This window comes from Felis catus, chromosome C2 (genome assembly GCF_018350175.1).
Source record: "Felis catus isolate Fca126 chromosome C2, F.catus_Fca126_mat1.0, whole genome shotgun sequence".
Taxonomy (NCBI): domain Eukaryota; kingdom Metazoa; phylum Chordata; class Mammalia; order Carnivora; family Felidae; genus Felis; species Felis catus.
The window spans coordinates 133,464,698-133,482,076 of NC_058376.1; the positions used below are offsets into that span (position 1 = coordinate 133,464,698).

General features: G+C 46.3%; 1 protein-coding gene across 3 annotated transcripts in view; it reads right to left on the reverse strand.

Moving 5' to 3' along the window:
• Nucleotides 1-6,935, reverse strand: part of RFTN1 (raftlin, lipid raft linker 1) — a 207,836-nt gene extending 200,901 nt beyond the window's left edge. Inside the window, exon 1 of one of the 3 annotated variants that reach the window (XM_006936444.5) lies at nucleotides 6,652-6,935. The gene's annotated coding sequence lies outside the window, so the exon portion shown is untranslated. Of the gene's footprint in view, nucleotides 1-6,296; nucleotides 6,572-6,651 lie in introns of those variants that run through there. The other 2 variants (XM_045037651.1, XM_006936442.4) reach the window with 2 other exon arrangements.
• Nucleotides 6,936-17,379: the final 10,444 nt, after the last annotated feature.

Genomic DNA, 17,379 nt, shown 5'->3' on the forward strand with positions numbered 1-17,379 from the left:
GTCGTAGGGTAGTTCTGTTTTTAGTTTTTTGAGGAACCTCCATACTGTTTTCCAGAGTGGTTGCACCAGCTTGCACTCCCATCAAGTTCACCTTCTTCAAAACATAGTACAGGGGTTGGGTGCACACGGTCTGGAGCCAGACTGCCTGGGTTCAAATCCCAGTCTTTACTTGCTAACTAGGTAACCTTGAGGAAGCCACTCAACTTCAGGTTTCCCAGTTATAATATGGGGATATACACACAATCCACTGGCAGGGTAAATAAGTTAATATTGAACAGGACTTAGAAGAGCTCAGACACATCGAAAAGGCAGTATAAATGTTAACCATTATTAATATTATTACTGGTATCAGTTGTTATCCTTTGAAAAGATTCCTTTTGACCTGCCTATGGCCAAAATTACACCTCACCGCAAAGGGTGCTTATACAGTGTTCCGAGAAAGTGGAAAAATTCCAAAAGCCCTCTCTAAATTACAGAAGTGTTTACATGAACAATCTGATTTCTTGTACTTGGTATTTCTGAAATTTGGTAATACATGATTCAGTCACATTCCATTAACCGCCCTCTGTGATTAGCCAACTCTTCTCCTTTTTAAAAATTTTTTTAATGTTTATTCATTCTTGAGAGACAGAGACAGAGTGCAAACAGGGGAGGGGCAGAGAGAGACAGAATCCGAAGCAGGCTCCAGGCTCTGACCTGTTAGCACAGAGCCCGATGTGGGGCTCGAACCCACTAACCGTGAGATCATGACCTGAGCTGAAGTCACGCGCTTAACAGACAGAGCCACCCAGGCACCCCTAACCAACTCTTTTCTTATCCATCTTTATGGATGAGGTCTACTATAATAATTTCTTCAAACTTAGTAATTTGGCAGCCATTCCATAAAACTTGAAGGATTCCTCAGGAATCCGCAATTCCTCAAGATGAAATACAAAGTAGGAAATTTCAACACACACACACACACACACACACACACACACACACACACACACACGGAAGCTAAAAATCCTCTGCGAAAAATAAATGCTCACCATCAAGGGGGTCTGCCTACAGAACAACAAAAGGGGACATTTTAGTTATAAAAGCCAGATGGTTTCCTGGTTGAAAAAGTGTGAAAACATCCAATACGGTAATGTAACTTAAGAGTTGGTCAGTATCAGACGAGGGAGGCAACACACAGCTGATGTGGACTTTCTACCACTGGCTCACCTTGGTGCCCCATGACACCTGAGGGCTAGAGTCCCCTCTCCTTTGAATCACAGAAGAAGGGCAAGCCAGGGCACTATCCCCCTCATCGTCTGGTGCAACCAGGACACGGAAGCTGCCGGGCCCTCTCCAGCACTCCCTATGCCACAAAGGCAGTCAGACCCAGGAGAACTCCAAAGCAAAGCCCTCAGTACCCCCAAACAGTGTCTCCTCCATCTCAGTCTTGGCAGGTAGCCATCTTGCGTAGAATGTGACCTGATTTTCTAGCTCTTTGGTTCTGGCCCCGCTGAGAGCCGATTCTTCTTCCTGAATTCAGCCCAGGTGGGGAGTAAGTCACACAAATGCATATTTAAAAGCTCAACCGAATTCTTATTTGGAGAGCAAGGAATTAACAAGGCTCAAGCAGTGGCCATCACTTGCTTGCTGTACGGATCTTTTCACAGAAAGCATCCTAGTAAAATATGCAATGATAATAATGAAAGCCCCTTTGGGGGGCCAGGAGAAAAGGGAAACTCAAATTTATGTCGAAAACTGAATGTGAATGGGAAAAAAGATCACACACATGCAAAACCTTTAAAAGGTAAACATAAAAGAAATGTCTGGCTAAATTTATCTCTTTGTCAGTGAAAAATAGCCTAAGCCTTAGCCAAGGGTGTTGCCAACTCTTCAACTAAAGGAAAAGGGAGAAATGCTTACTGTAGAGCAGCACTATCAAATAGGGCTTTCAGCCATGGTGAAAATACTCCACCTCTGCACTATCCAACTCCAATGCCAATAACCACGTGTGGCTCTACAGTACTGGAAATGTGGCTAGTGAGACTGAGGAGCTGAACTGCAATTTTATTTCATTTTAATTCACTTTACATTTAAATGCAAATAGCCACATGTATCTGGTGGCCACTGAACAGGACAGCTCAGCTACAGACCCTCAAACTCAACAGCTGGCAACATCTTTCTTTTCTTCCAATAAAACTAAAATCGTACTCAACGGACGACATCGTAAATTGTCACCAAAATAATTAGTATCTCTATACAGGCCTGGCTGCCCCAAACCCAGAAAGCAGAAAAGAAAAAGAAATGATTCCAGTGTGTCATTTCTTGCAGTGCTGTTGTGCCCTACCCAGTTTATCTTTCTACTATACCATGGCCTCACGTTTTTGGAAATCTTTGCTTGTAGACGTAATCTCCTTTGCAAAACCAGAACATCACAGTCTCTTCCCTACATCTAGGAAACACGAAAAAGTCAACTTAGGGCAAGTTACTTAACCTCACTAAGCTTCAGTTTCCTCAAGGCTAACATGCAGATAAGAATAGTACTTGCCTCTCATGTGGATTAAATCCAAAGAACGCACGTAGAGTGCCTAACAGTGTTGGCAAAGAGTAAGCATCGGGGGGTTAATTATTATTTTGTTAATAATACTGTAAAATCTGTAATGAAATAAGAACAGTGCTACTAGAATGGAAGTTTACGGTTGGCAAGTCTTCTGAGGTGGGAACACTTTGAACCTGTTTCCCAGGCTATGGTTAAGTAACCTCTAGTGAAGTAGGTCTTGGGGCCCTGACATCTTGGCACTCACTGTCAACCTCCAGATGGGCAATCACCCAGACGGGTACCATCATGAGTCACCAGTCATCGTTTAGCCAATGTTTACTGTGCCCCCATTCTGTGGCAGGCACTGTCCTAGGCTGTCAGATCAGAACAGTCCCCAAACGGGGCAGTGTCTTGAGACTCTACACTATCTGTCATCTGAGCCCATTGAGACACCTTGGCCAGATGCAAATATTTCATTCTGGGGTGGCAAGCAGTCAGGGAGGCTCAATTCCTGTTCCTAAATCAGTCCACACTGGGTTCGGCTGCTGGTCCACAGAATGGGACTAATGGGTAAGAGGACCTGAGGGGAACCGACCCGTTTTCTCAGCCAGGACAAGAGGGCGTCGATAGGTCATGTTTCTCACTGACAGTCCAAATCACTTTAACAGGAAAGCTGTTTTCTGAGCCTTCAAAAAGCCAAATCTGATCTGCCTCACAAAGCAAACACAACCACGTTCAGCAGCCAGCTGCGCAAGCCGGTGAAATCCAACGGGAATCTCCTCCACCAAGTTCACATCAACTAGACCAATACGTCAGAAATCCCCCAGGAGTTTCTAAGCAGAAGTGTACTGGAATTCTGTGGGGTGTGGGGGTTATTTTTCTTTATATAGAAAGCACTCCATCAATCTTCTTTCACAACCAAGGGTACATTCCCCTGTGGAATTCCCTTCTCTGAAGATCTCTACAAATAAAATATTTGTCTGATCATCTGCAATAATTTAAGTGTAAACTCATTCACTGGCAGAGTCAGGGATTTCTTACAGCTGCTCCACCTATGAAAACAACGTGTCTCGCACTGTCTCGAGCGTCCAATTTCTGTACCCTCTAACCCCCAAACACTGGTCAAACCATGCTCTTGACTTTGGAATAGGAAAATAGGGTTGTCGTATCTGGACTCCCATACTCGTATTCTTTGCTGGTGGGACTGTAAAATGGTACAACCGTGTTGGAACAAGATCCCGCAGCTTCTTACAAGGTTCACATCCACCTCTTCTATGACCTAACGATTCCACTCTTAGGCATTTACCCACGAGAAATGAGAACATATGTCCCTAGGAAGACTTGTCCACAAATATTCATAGCAGCTTCATTCACAATACCCCAATAACCTGGGACTGACTCACGTGTCCATCAACTGGGGGAATACGTTAGCAAACTGTGATATGGACATATCCTGGAATATAACTAAGCAATAAAAAAAGACCAAAATACTGACATATACAACATGGATGAATCTCAGAAATATGCTGAGTGGAAGAAGCTTTACACAATGCTGCATAATTCCATTTACAGGAATTCAAGAACAGACTAAACGAACAGTGGGAAACAATCAGCAGTGGGTGCCGCTGAAAGGGGGAATGGGGATGAGGAAACTTTCTGAGGTGATGGTAATATTTTCTATCTTGACAGAGACTAGGATTATACAGGTGTACACATCTATCAAAGCATTATGCAAACATGACTCTCAACATTTGTGCATTTCATTATATGTATATAAATTTTACCTTAGGGGTGCCTGGGTAGCTCAGTCAGTTGGACGTCCTACCATCCGTCTCGCCATCCGTTAGTTCAAGCCCCGTGTCGGTCTCTGTGCTGACAGCTCAGAGCCTGGAGTCCACTTGGGAATCTGTGACTCCCTCTCTCTCAACCCCCACCCACTCACGCTCTGTCTCTCTGTCTCTCAAAAATGAATAAACATTAAAAAAATTTTAATTTTACCCTAAAAAAAATCACGAACATATAATGAACTCTGAATAATAAAATGTGCACTGAACTGTTTAGAAGTGACCTATGCCAATGTCTGTAACTTACTTTAAAGGGCATAAAACAATAAGCTGGGACTGATGGAGGGATGAATAAATCGCCAGATGTGTAATAAAGCCAATATTGCAAAATTACACCCTAGATATGTGTATTTGGGTAGTTACTGTTCTTGCAAGTTGTTTATATTTTTTAAAAATGAGATAGGTCAGGGAAAGAAAAACTCATAGTGCCCTCTCCTTAGCCCACCAAGTTAGAAACTTGACAAGATACCCATGCCCACCAAGCCATGAGCCCACATAGTATAGTTTCAATTCTGCTGCGGAATGAAGATTGGAAGAATACAAGTAGCTTTACAGGAACTCACATCACTCATGCCAAAGATTTTCTGCCTGTTTCCCTACAGACAAAGCAATTATTTGAATGGAAGCCAAAAATTCCTGCTCAAGAGGGAGAAAAAGAACTCATTCCCAATTTGTTCTCTTTCAATTCCTGCACCAATCTATTAGCGAACTGCACAACACTCCACTTCCATTCGCCCCAAGTCCATTAAGTCAAAAGACTAACAAAGAAAAACCAACCCAGCCACATGATATACAGAGGATAATGCCCCAGCTCTCAGGGCCAGAAACCCCACTGAAGGCAAAAGAGGATGCAGAGTCAGTCTGAGGTTCAAGTGATTTCAACTGAGGTTAGCACACACGCACCAAAGAGACCTAAACAGCTTGTTGCTTAACCCCTCCGTGGGATTTGGTGACATCTGGGGTCACTTGAACTTGGTAGGGAATTCAGCTGTTCAGAGATACAAATTAGGAATCCTGGCAGCCAGGGACACGTGGGGTGCACAGCGTGCCCTACCCACACGCCCAGAGGTCACCCACATTACTCCCGCCTTCCTTCCTGGCATGGCCTCGGTTATCCTGAGATGACACACGATGGCAGGGGCTGAAGACGCCTAGTCTGACTGCGCGCCCAGCATCTGAAAACAGCTGTGCCAATTACAAGAAGGGACTGTTGCTGGAAACCCAGGGCAGCCACTCAAATATAGAGATTTGTGCCGGATTAAAAAAATACACACACACACACACACACACACACACACACACACTTTTTGTTTAACTCCCCCCAACAAACTCTCTGCCACTTTTCAGTGTCCCTGGGGACCACCCACAACCACATAGGGCAGCTAACTAAGCATAAGCAACTGGAGGCAACAGGGAGCGTGCCTGGGTTTAGCACTTTGGCCTCCACGCGGTTCTCGCTGCCAAAGACAGCGATATCCTAGGTCAAGGGCACGGGCTCTGGTCAGGGGGAAGGGGGAGTGTTGCATGCCTGACAATCGGTTTTCTGAAATGTACGTCACTATCACCCCGCCAAGACCTGACCTACCCTGGAGTCCCTTGAGCCTAGGAAAGCGGGTTAGGACGAGGAAAGAAGTCCCCTTACAGAAGGGGAGATGCCGTTTTCAGCGCTGGGGACTTCCCGTGCCCCGAGTCTCTGTGCCTCCCGTGGCTGCGGCGCTTCCCCTGGACACACGGCAGGTCTGCTCCCATCTATCCAGAACCCCTGCGCCAGGAACAAACCCACCTCCCAGGGCGCACGCAAAAGGGCGGCTAGAGGCGCCTCCACCCCCTACCCCCACCCCACCGCAGCCTCGTGCCTTCCTGAACCTGGACTGCGTAGCCGGCTCCAGCCAGATCTTTGCCAAGGACCCCCTGCAGCAGTGTCCCAGACCCACCTGTAGCCTCGAAGCTTCCCCTCTGCTTCCTTCTTAGGCACCCCCGAGCCTGCAGAGTCCACGACCCCTAACAAACTGCTCTAGGGTGCCTCTCCCCATTGCGTGCCACGGATGATTTTTTTTTTTTTTTTTCAAAAAAAGTTGGCCAAGAGCGTTGCGAGTCGTGGATCGCCGCTGACCCATCCAACCCCGGTAGGGGATGTGGTGGTGGGGGCGGTGGCCCTCTGGCAGCCCCGGCAACCTGCAGGGAGGCGCCACGCGGAGCTCCTCCTGCCCGCCCAGGTCCCGGTCCGCGGGGCTAGATGGCAGGGCCTGTGCCCGACTACACCCCAAATCTTGCCGCGCGCCCACCTACCGTTAGGGACTGGCTGAGGAGAAGGCGCCGGCGCGGGCTCCCTGAGACAGCGTGTTCCGTCCCGGGAGGAAAGTTTGTGCCATACAGAGCAGGCGGCAAGGGGAAGGCGTGGGCACCAGTGGGTGGGGGCGGGAAGCGGCTGCGCGGCGTGCGCCGGTATATGTCCCTCCCGCGATCTGTGCGTCCGTCCCTCCGCGGAGCCCGCGGCCGCCGCGCTCCCGCTCGCTGCGCCCTGAGCCCGGCGCGCTCCGGCTCCAGCCCCGACGCGCCCCCGCCGCCGCCGCCGCCGCCGCCGCGCGTCCGCCGGCTACACTTCCTCTTCCTCTGAACTCATGTGCAAAATATGCTGCGCTGCATCTTCGGGGGAGCCGCCGGCCCCTGACAGCCGCCGCGGGAGCAGCAGGCCCGCCCCGCGCCCCTCGGCGCCCTGCACCCCCTCGACTCCCCGCGCCGCTGCCTCCACGCGGCGGGCCACCTGCGCGCGGCACACGCCGTACCCCACCGTCGACCCTAATGCCCCTCCGCGCAGAGGTCCAGGCGCCAAGACCACTCCCTCGACCCCTCCTAACCAAGGTTGTATGAGGCTAGAGTGCGCCTAGGGGACTGGGTTCCCTAAATATTTGAGCTGGAGTGCCGGATGGTGACAGCCACCAAGGTGCTGATGGCTGAGGGTGTGGCGGGACCATTGAGAGTGGACTGTTCCTCCTGCCCATTCCACAGGTGGGCCATCTCAGGCGTCTAAGGTATTTGAGAGTTAGTGATTAATGAAAGGGATAATGCCGCCCACCCCTTGCCACGCCCGCTGTATTCTGCCTACTTCAGGTGTCCTTAAGGTTTCAGAAGATCTGGGGCACCATCTTGGCCTGCAACTGTAGGTTGCCCAAGGAGACAGTTATATAAATAAAGCACCAGGTCAGGGCTGACTTAGTAAAGTGAAGATGTGAGGCAGAACACTCATTAAAAAGCATTTTTTTTTTCCCCTTGGAACTTTTTAAACAAAGCAGAATTACAGTGTAGGGGTTAAAAGCAGGAATCATAGCACCAGTTGGGGTTGGCCTAGCCTCCATCCTTACTCCCTGTGTGACTTGGGTAAGTGACTTAACTGCTCTGGGCCTGTTTCCTCATCTGTTAAATAGCACTTCCTCATGAGTTTTATGTGTAAAGTGTTTAGGAAGCACTCTATAACTTAGCTCTTGTCATTGTTATTATTAATACTATGAAGAGGACTGCAGCAAGACAGCTGACATAATCTAATTAACTATCTACATTTTCTGATTGGGCAAAGAGGGGGCCTTAGGCATTGGAGCCCACAGAGTGGTGGGCAGGTTGCAGGCCCCAACAGTGTTTTAATGAGGTCCTTCTGGTACTGATAACACCCCCCCAAGGGGTAGAGAAGCTCTATTTTCTTTTCAGGAATGCCTGTTCAGCACAGCTTCTTAGATATTTTCTTCCTTGTTTTCTCTTTCCATCGCCATCCCAGTTGTGTCCCTCCCTCCTGCCTGCCCCCACTCCACTACCCACCAATTCTGTTTGTGTTTTCTGTTTTGCTCCTTTCTCTTTCTAGCTCACCGCTTATGGGCATCACTCACCACCACCAACTCCAATATTCCCCGCTCTCTCCCCAGCTTGGCTTGCCCACTGGGAGAATATAACAAGACCAGGTGTCAGCCCAAGTCCAGGTTCAAACAGTAGTGTGTGGGGACAAATGTCCAGTGGCACCACCCTGGTTTTGAACACCCACCTATGAGGCCAAAAGGAGGGATCTTTATGTCATTTATCTGCCAAGGCCTTGAGTTTCGCAAGTCAGGGCCCATCTGAAATCTTTCTGATCTTTTCTAATCCTTACCTCAGAGGGAAAAAAAAATAACATTATGGGTGTTAACCAGAAGTTCAAAAGGAAACATGGAGTATTTAAATGAAGATAAAGAGTAAAGGGGGGAAATGCAGCATAACCTGGTTGCGGTTGGGGGGGAAGAAGTTGATTTCTTTTAAGCAAATCATTTTCATTCTATAAATTTTTGCACATAAGTGTGTTTTTTTTTAACACCAGATCATTGGGGTTAATAAGTTATGCTGATGGTTTCCATTTTCTTCTACTCAACATCTTCCTAAGTACTATTTGTAAATGTCTTAAATGTCTTTTTTCCCTGCTTGAATCTGCCTTTTTTTAGGGTTTTCTAGAATTCTCAACTTTCCCCCCTAGATATTCTGACACTTCCAATCTGGTACCTAGTAGGTGTTCAATAAACATTTATGGAATGAATGGATGAGTCATTAGCATCCAGATCTTTCAAGGCTCCACGTAACCTACACTGAAAATCTGAAATATTCTAATTCTCTTTCACCTGGCATACCCAATGAGGAGTCAATGTTGGGTTCATTTGTGCTGTGTAGAGGTCAACCTCGATTTTCCAATTGGCTGCCATGCACTGGCCAGCCAGGGGACAGACCCTGGGCAGCTGGGACTCACCTCTGACTGACCTCGCCTACCCAGCATCAACCCCAAAGATGCTGGATCTATATCCTGGTGGGTTACCTTGGCAACCTCACAATGTCATCTGTTAGAATGTCCTAGGGCGGCAGCTTTTAATTCTATCACAGCGGTCTCATCGGGGGTCATGTAATAGTGCTGTTTTTCCTCTGCTCACACTTCCTCCCCCTATGATTTAACACTAAGTACTCAGGGAGGGAGCTGAACACGGGGAAAACCGAGCTGTTATAGCACGACAGGTCACAGATGGCCCCAGAACTGGGATCCTGAGTGTTCGCAGTCAATAAAATGCAGGCCCCAAGTTAATGGGGAAGCTGGTTCTCTCAGCACCCCTCATGGAAAGGAGAGGAGTTAAGCCAGCCTAGGCAAGCATAAGAAGCAGCCGTGGCCAGACTGTACAATTCTTGCAGAAGCTCAGTTACAGGAACCCCCCACTGGGGCAATTCTCCCTCTTGGCCTCTGCGGCATCACCCCACTCCGGAGAAGATGAAGGCCATGGGTACCAGCAGCCGGAACAATTTGGCTGCACCCCAGCTACACTGAAGCTTGGAGGGAAGGAGAATCCCAGCTAATCCTCTATTGTGCCCTCCTTCTCCCCACAGTGTCACCAAACTCAGCACCCCCAGCTTAGCTCAAAGTAACTCAGTCCCCCATTATTCTGTAAAGAGCAGTAACAACTTATGCAGAAAGCAGACCCATCAAAAACTTGGGAACCTGAAGTGCTGTTATTCTATTTTTTCACATGGCCATGAAACCCAGCTCTTGTACAGGGCAGCTGAACAGCAGCATTTCAGGACTGACAGGAAAGAGAAGTAAACTCCTATGTGCCCCGGAGGTACAAGAATTATTCATCTTTATCAGCACGGTTAATATTTTAAGTGGGTTTGCAGTCACAGTGAGATCACAGTTTGGCCAGCTGCTCCACACTAAATGGCTGCAGGAAGCCGGCCCCATGTAGAGTGACACTGGTTTCTATGAGGAAGCGTGGTGGCAGAGGCCAGAGTTCTGCGCCCCAGAGCCAGTGGCTTTGGAGGAACCCGCTGCCCTTTGTTTATTGTGAGAGGCACAGCCTTCCCAGACATACCCCCTGCCAGTCTGTGGTGCCCCTGGTCACAGTGGAGCGGGGCACACTCGTGCCAGCGTCCAGACATGCCCTGTAACCCTCGCCTGTGTGAAAGTGTGAATTGGGGTGGGGACAGGGGGCTTGTTAGGATGTTTTATATGTATGCACTGATTGGCCAAGGCCGGGGGCTTTTGTCCAAAGTGTAGTCAGAGTAGCGCTCTGCAAATGCCCCCATAGACATCGCCAGTTTGAGGAAACGTATGATTGCCAAATGTTCCATTCACACCATCACAAAACCCATGGATGTATTGTTATTTGGCTCCTGAATCTACTCCTCATTTTTCCTCTGAATTCCCAGGCTGTCAAACAGGCAGTTCAGGGGAGCAGGGGCCCTCCTGTGGCTGAGACAGAATTTGCTCTCTAGAGCAAAAAGCCGTGAGACTGAATTTGAGGAATATTGTGTGAAGCATGCGGCTATTTGCAGCCTTGTTTCCCTCATGCAGCTTGATGAACCTTCTGGCTTTACCAAAAGCTACCCACATCCATAGCCCTTCACTGGTTATTCCATTTATGGGACAAAATGGAATGCTCTACTGACTTGCATTTGTGGACAAACTTCATTATCAGAGATTATATATATATATATTCATATATTTATTGATGAATATATAGAAGCCTATATATGCTACAGGAATAGAAAAGAAGGTTGTGGAAATAAATCATTAAGTAAATGGTGGAATAAGATTTTGATACATTAATTGATATGCTTTTCCTTCTACCACCACTCCTTTCCCTCTCCCACTGTATTTCTTGTCATGCTGTACCAAGCCTCTTTTCTTCAGTTGAGACTAGAGAAGACCCAGTGTGCCACAAGAGAGACTTATCATGGCAATACAAGGGAAAAAAAAGTAAAATTCTTGGCTTTGGGGTTTCGAAAGTCAAGGTTAAAATATAAAATTTAAAAGATATGGAAAAATATGAAATCAAGTAGAAGCATTGTCCCCTATCACATCTCCTTTCCTTCCCTACCCACCCATTATCACACACACACACACACACACACACACACACACACACACACACTCCTTCCAAGAATAGATCAAAGTTGTCAAACAGGAGCAAGGGAAGCTGAGAGAAACAGAGGGCTATGCCAATAGGGAACATTTGGTAGGACTCAGGGACTGACGACAGTCAGAGTCCAGAAGCCCGCTTCCCTCTATTCAAGTGAGAATCATCCACATAACACTTGGAAACCCTGTAGACAACTAGACAACAGTTCTTAGAACTTGTCCAGGAGCACTACAGATCTTCAGCAGAGGAAGGAAAAGTGCTGTTCATCCTTCCCACTGATATTTGGCAATGAACTCCCATATAGAGCAGCCAGAGCATGACCTGTGGGTCATCCAGAAGGACTAACTCCTATTCCTCAACTTCAGCCCTCATTTAACTGCCTAAGAAGCCATTTAGCCCTTGAGAGTGTGGCCGTTCAAAACCTCAGGGACAGTGAAAAGATCCGAGTGTAAAAGATGTTCCTATCTATTTCTGTTAAGCCTGTACTTAGATGGGCCCAAGTGGACCAGCTCAAAATCCTCTGGTGATCATCAGTGCTGTTCCCCAAATATTTCTGGTCGTTTCCTGGTCCTATGGTAGAACTGGTCTTCATAGCTCCTTGTGATTGGGAGAGGTTATATGACTAGTTCTGGCTGGTGAATTGTGAGCAGAAGTGATGTGTACCACTTCCGTGAAAATGACTTAATTGTCAGGACGAGACCTTCCAGATTTCTCTCTTCCCTCTAGCAAGGCGGCTGGCAACATTAGGTCCATGCTGAGCCCTCCATCTAACCTGCAATAATTATGTAACAGGAAGAGGAAATGACTTGCTTTATGCCACTGAAACTGTAAGTTGTTTCTGCAGCATAAGCTAGCCTATGCTGGCTGATATTACCTATTAGAAGCCACTACATGTTCTGAAAGGCATCACAAGCGTATCTGGGAGCTGTTAGAATAAAGGAGGGATCCAATTAGGAATATTTCCCTCTTGGAATCCTAGTAATTCTCAAGATGATCAAAACACAATAAGAGCTATTATTACACATTTAATGTTAACCTACTTATTGAGAACATACTATGTGCCAACACTACACTAGGAACAGAGATTGGCAGGGAAGGAACAGGCGCTGTTCCTATTCTCAGAAAGCTTTCAATCTAGCAACGTGGGGCAGTTATCTAATGACTGAAAAGGAAATAAGGGCCTAGAGAAATTGACAGACTTGCCCAAGGTGATGCAGTTAATAAATGGTGAAGTGGGCTTAAACTTGAACTTTTTGCCTCAAAATTCTTGAGCTTTCTTCACTGTCCCAAGTCACTTTAAAACCACAAAATTGGTATTGCTTCAAGGCTGCTCAAAAGAGTAGGTAAAATTTAATCCTAGGCTTGCCTTACGGTTCCTTCCTAATATTTGCTGACACCTGAAATTTCTGTAATAAGCACACTTTTCATTCCATAATTAGTACTTAGCACAGGGCCTGATAAATAATAGGCATTCCCTAAATTTTTTTTTTAATGAGTAAAACATACTTGAATGAATGGATGAATGAAATAAGAAGGCTTAACTACTTAAAACTACTGACTTAAATGTCAGATATACTGAATTTCGCTCATACTAGACCACAACTAAGTAATCACTCAACGCAGGTGTTATGCCTAAGACGGACAAACAGGTTTTTTGGAATACTGATGCTCTTTCCGATCCCAACACATCCTGTCATCTCACCCCTTATCTTTATTGGGGAACCAGCTAAACTGTGTGGCATCCATAGCTCAGGGAATGGTTATTTCAGCAGAAAGACAAAGAAAAGTCTTGGGGGTCTCAAAAGCTTGCGAGTTCAATTGTCCAGGGAGATTCAACATTAAAAAACAATTCTTAAAGAGGCAGATAAAGGTCTCTTCAACCTCCCCCGAGGGCATAATATCATCCCATACTGCAGGGAGGGAGAAAAATGTGAGGAGGTGCAGGAGTGAGTGGACATTTTAAGTCCCTCAGAAAGAGACCCAATATCCTGCCCTTACAGTATATGCAAAAGGAAGCACAGCAAATCCCACTTCAGCGCAGTAAAGTAGCTTGTATTGAACCAATTCTCTACAGAGAAACTCTAGACGATATCTAAGAAACAACTCTCTGAAGGCAATGAAAAGCAACTGAAAATAGGAAGGGAGGTGACATTTGAAAAATGGAAACATCCGTGGGTGGGTTTCCCTTTTTTTAAATGGCTTTTCATCAAGGCCCCAGTTAGCACCCTGCAGGGCAGCCCAAACTTGAACCAGAAACCTACAGTTGCACCAGCCAAGGAATCAGACGACAGATTTCAGAGTGATCACAGCAGCTGGAAAGTGAGGGGACAGAAGCCCAGAAAGGAGAGAGCCATAGACGGGAAGCACCAAACTGTATTAAATCTGCCTAGGGGCGCCTGGGTGGTGCAGTCGGTTAAGCGCACGACTTCAGCCAGGTCACGATCTCGCGGTCCGTGAGTTCGAGCCCCGCGTCGGGCTCTGGGCTGATGGCTCAGAGCCTGGAGCCTGTTTCCGATTCTGTGTCTCCCTCTCTCTCTGCCCCTCCCCCGTTCATGCTCTGTCTCTCTCTGTCCCAAAAATAAATAAACGTTGAAAAAAAATAAATAAAAAAAATAAATCTGCCTGACCCCTGAACTAGACCCTAAGCACCACCCACTGCAAAGGAGACCAAGTTTGGAGTTGTAGCTCAGCGTAGTTAATTTCCTGCTAAGATGTTTTAAAAATCAATATTCTTGAGAGTAACATAGCAGAATCCAGAGTCTTGGCAATGTATCACTCACAAGGGTCCACAGTACCATCCAAAATTACTAGACGTTCAAAAGAAAAAGGAAAACGTAACCCATATCCAAGACAAAGATTAGTCAACGGAGACCAACCTCAAGATGAGTCAGGTGTTGGAATAAGATTAAGATGTTTAAGCAGCTATTATAGCTATTCTCAAGAATATAAAGAAAATATCTCTGATGAGTGAACAAATAGGCAATCTCAGCACAGAGATAAAACCTATAGAAAGAAAAGAACCAAATGGAAATTCTAAAACTGAATATCTGATATAAAAGTGAGTAATAATAATGGTGGGTGGTATAATAAAAACCTGAGATGTGTTTGGGAGAGCCCAATTCCAGAAGGAATACTGATGGGAGTCCAGAAGGGACTCATGGTTCCTGTCCCAGGTAGAGCTCCGGCTGGTACTCAGCATGGTTTGTCTGGGCAGCTGGGTCTGAGGAAGCCTGCAGGTCCACTGGACCGTACCATACTATGGAAGAAACAGAACAACTCCTGAGCACCTGAGGGAAGCACAAAAGTGGTAAAGGGCTGTAAATCCCTCAAAGTTTACAGTAGTCAGTAAAGGCACAGGAGCCACAAAATACTCTCGTGTTTAATATTTTTTTTGATGTTTAATATTTTTTTTAATGTTTAATCATTTTTGAGCAGACAGCAGACGAGCAGGGGAGCGGCAGAGAGAGGGAGACACAGAATCCGAAGCAGGCTCTAGGCTCCGAGCTCTCAGCACAGAACCTGACGCAGGGCTCGAACCCATTAACTGTGAGATCATGACCTGAGCTGAAGTCAGACGCTTAACTGACTGAGCCACCCAGGCGCCCCTCTCATGTATTTAAAGCAGCCGGAGAGTTAGCTGAGAGACCTGGACCAACAGGAGGTTGTACCAGATCTTATGGCTAATACAGCAGAGAGCAGTATGAAACAACAATAGAAAACCAGACACTGCAAAGATGTCTCTGTGGATGGCATCCTGGATGTTGATGACACAGATCAGGTTGCTAAATCCTGCTCATGCTTTGGCACAATGTGAACCCCCCCCCCAAAACTTATTCATAGTGGGGGCCAATCCTGAAATTGGGAATAAGTTTCTACCACCTCTGCACCCCCTCTGAAATGTTTTATTTTTAGCACACCTGAGTACCTACTATGCTAATATGAGATAATGTGTGTGATATGAGATGAGACAGTTGAAGGTTGACATCACGATTAGCAAACAAACATAGGGGCCTCCACCCACTCTTCCTGTGCTGTATAGAAGGAACTCTGAACAGTTAAGAGTCATTTCCCCCCTAGCTGCTAGCATATGGTTCATGCTCTACAGTATGAGCATAGCTTCTCAAGGTTTCTGGGTTTTGTTCCCTTCCAAATATGATTTTGTATAAAGGGGCTTCCTTCCAAGAGATTTTTGTTAACTGAGATTTAACTGTATTGCCTGATATGCAGCCATTTACTCCTTTCCTATTTTCCCAAATACATGAGGGTTCTGATCTAGTCATGTCTCCATTTCCTAGGATTCCCTGGCTTATAAAATAATATGAATGAATACATACACAAACAAAGGAATGAATAAACAGGTGAATACCATTTGTCTTAGTCTGTTCAGGTTGCTATAACTAAATACCATAGACAGGGTGGCTTATAAACAGCAAACAGTTATTTCTTACAGTTCTGGAGGATGAGAAGTCCAAGATCAGCAACCCCGCCCCCCGGCCTCCCCCCCCCCCCCCCCCGCACCGCTGCCCACGCAGATGCAGCGTCTGATGAGAGCCCACTTCCTAGATGACATCTTTTCAATATAACCTCACATGGTGGAAAGGACAAGAGAGCTCTCTGGGGCCTCTTTTATAAGGGCAGTAATCCCATTCATGAGGGCTCTGTCTGCATGACTTAATCAGCTCCCAAAGGCCTCACCTCCTAATACCATCACTCTAGGGGTTAGGATTTCAACAGATAAATTTTGAGGGGACATAAACACTCAGACCATAGCACCATTCATACCAGGAGCTAATGCCTATATGTTGGATTAATAATGTTTCTTGAAAAGCCTGTTCTTCCCTCCTCCTAACTCACTCTGTTCTCATCCCTTTTGAAACACATTTCAAGGGTTTAAATGTCAGTGGCTGCAGGCCCACTTTCCTCCCTCCTGTTGTCTGTCGTCTCTCTACTCGGCTGAAATGGGAGCTTTGGAATAGAGCTCTCTGTCAATCACCACTGAGGCCTTTTCTCTCAGCCCTACTGACTCCAGACCCAAGTATCAAGAGTCGGGCTGACAGGCCTGGCAGTCTGGGGAAAGAGCCTGAGAGGCTTTTTAGCAGGCCTAAATCTTGCTTTTGGCATGTGGCCTCAGCTAAGCAACAGCTGGATGGCAACAGGCCAGACTCCAACATCTGCCTTCTTCTGCAGGCGTTAGTAGCAAGCATCTTTGCTAATGCTATTATTAAGGAATTATCAATATTTTACAACTGTTAATCACTTTTGGAAAAAAAAAACCCAGCTAGTTAGGTCATGTAGGGCAGGACCTGGATGGTCAAGATATAATAAGGCAGGTCTTATTCTTAACTCTCCTTTCCTCTCAGGGTCATTATACTGATTGAATATTTTAAGGAGGGAAACTCTGATTCCAAAAGCCATCTCCACTTTTGCCTTTTCTTTTATCCCAGTAAGAGGCTCTAATGAAGAGTCTATAAGTAAACTTTATTTTAAATAATAGAGAGTGTGCCACACCAGGGTTCTAGAGGGATGGGTTCTGGTTACCTTAAGGTGTAAAGAAAATTAGGGAAAAGCTTGTAGGTAGTTGATAAAATCAACAGGAACACTGAGGAATGAGGCTTGGGCAGTGTGGCTAATTGTGTTTTCCAAAGATGGCCTGCAATGATATCTCCCGTCCCACATGCTCTTCCAGAGCCGATTCCCCATCAAAAAGTGGAGTATAATTTCCCTCTCCTTAATCTGAGCAGTTTGCTGCATACTCATAACCAATGGAATGAGGTATAAGCATAAGCAAAGCTATGTGACCTCTGTAGATAGAAGATAAAGCATTTTCCACTTAGCTGGTGTTCACTCATGAAACATTCAGCTACCAAGCAAGTGGTCCAACTGCTCTGAGGCTACCATGTTTTGAGGAAGCCCAAGCCAGCCCACATGGAGACCACATGGAGAGAGAAAGAGATGCCCAGCCAGCCCTAGGCCAGCACTCTCACTGACTTAAACTGATGGGAGACCCGACCGGAACCACCCTGTCTAGCCTCCCCCTAATCCTGATCCATAAAAATCATGAGAAATAACAAAATGGCTTATTGTTTGAAGCCACTAGGTTTTG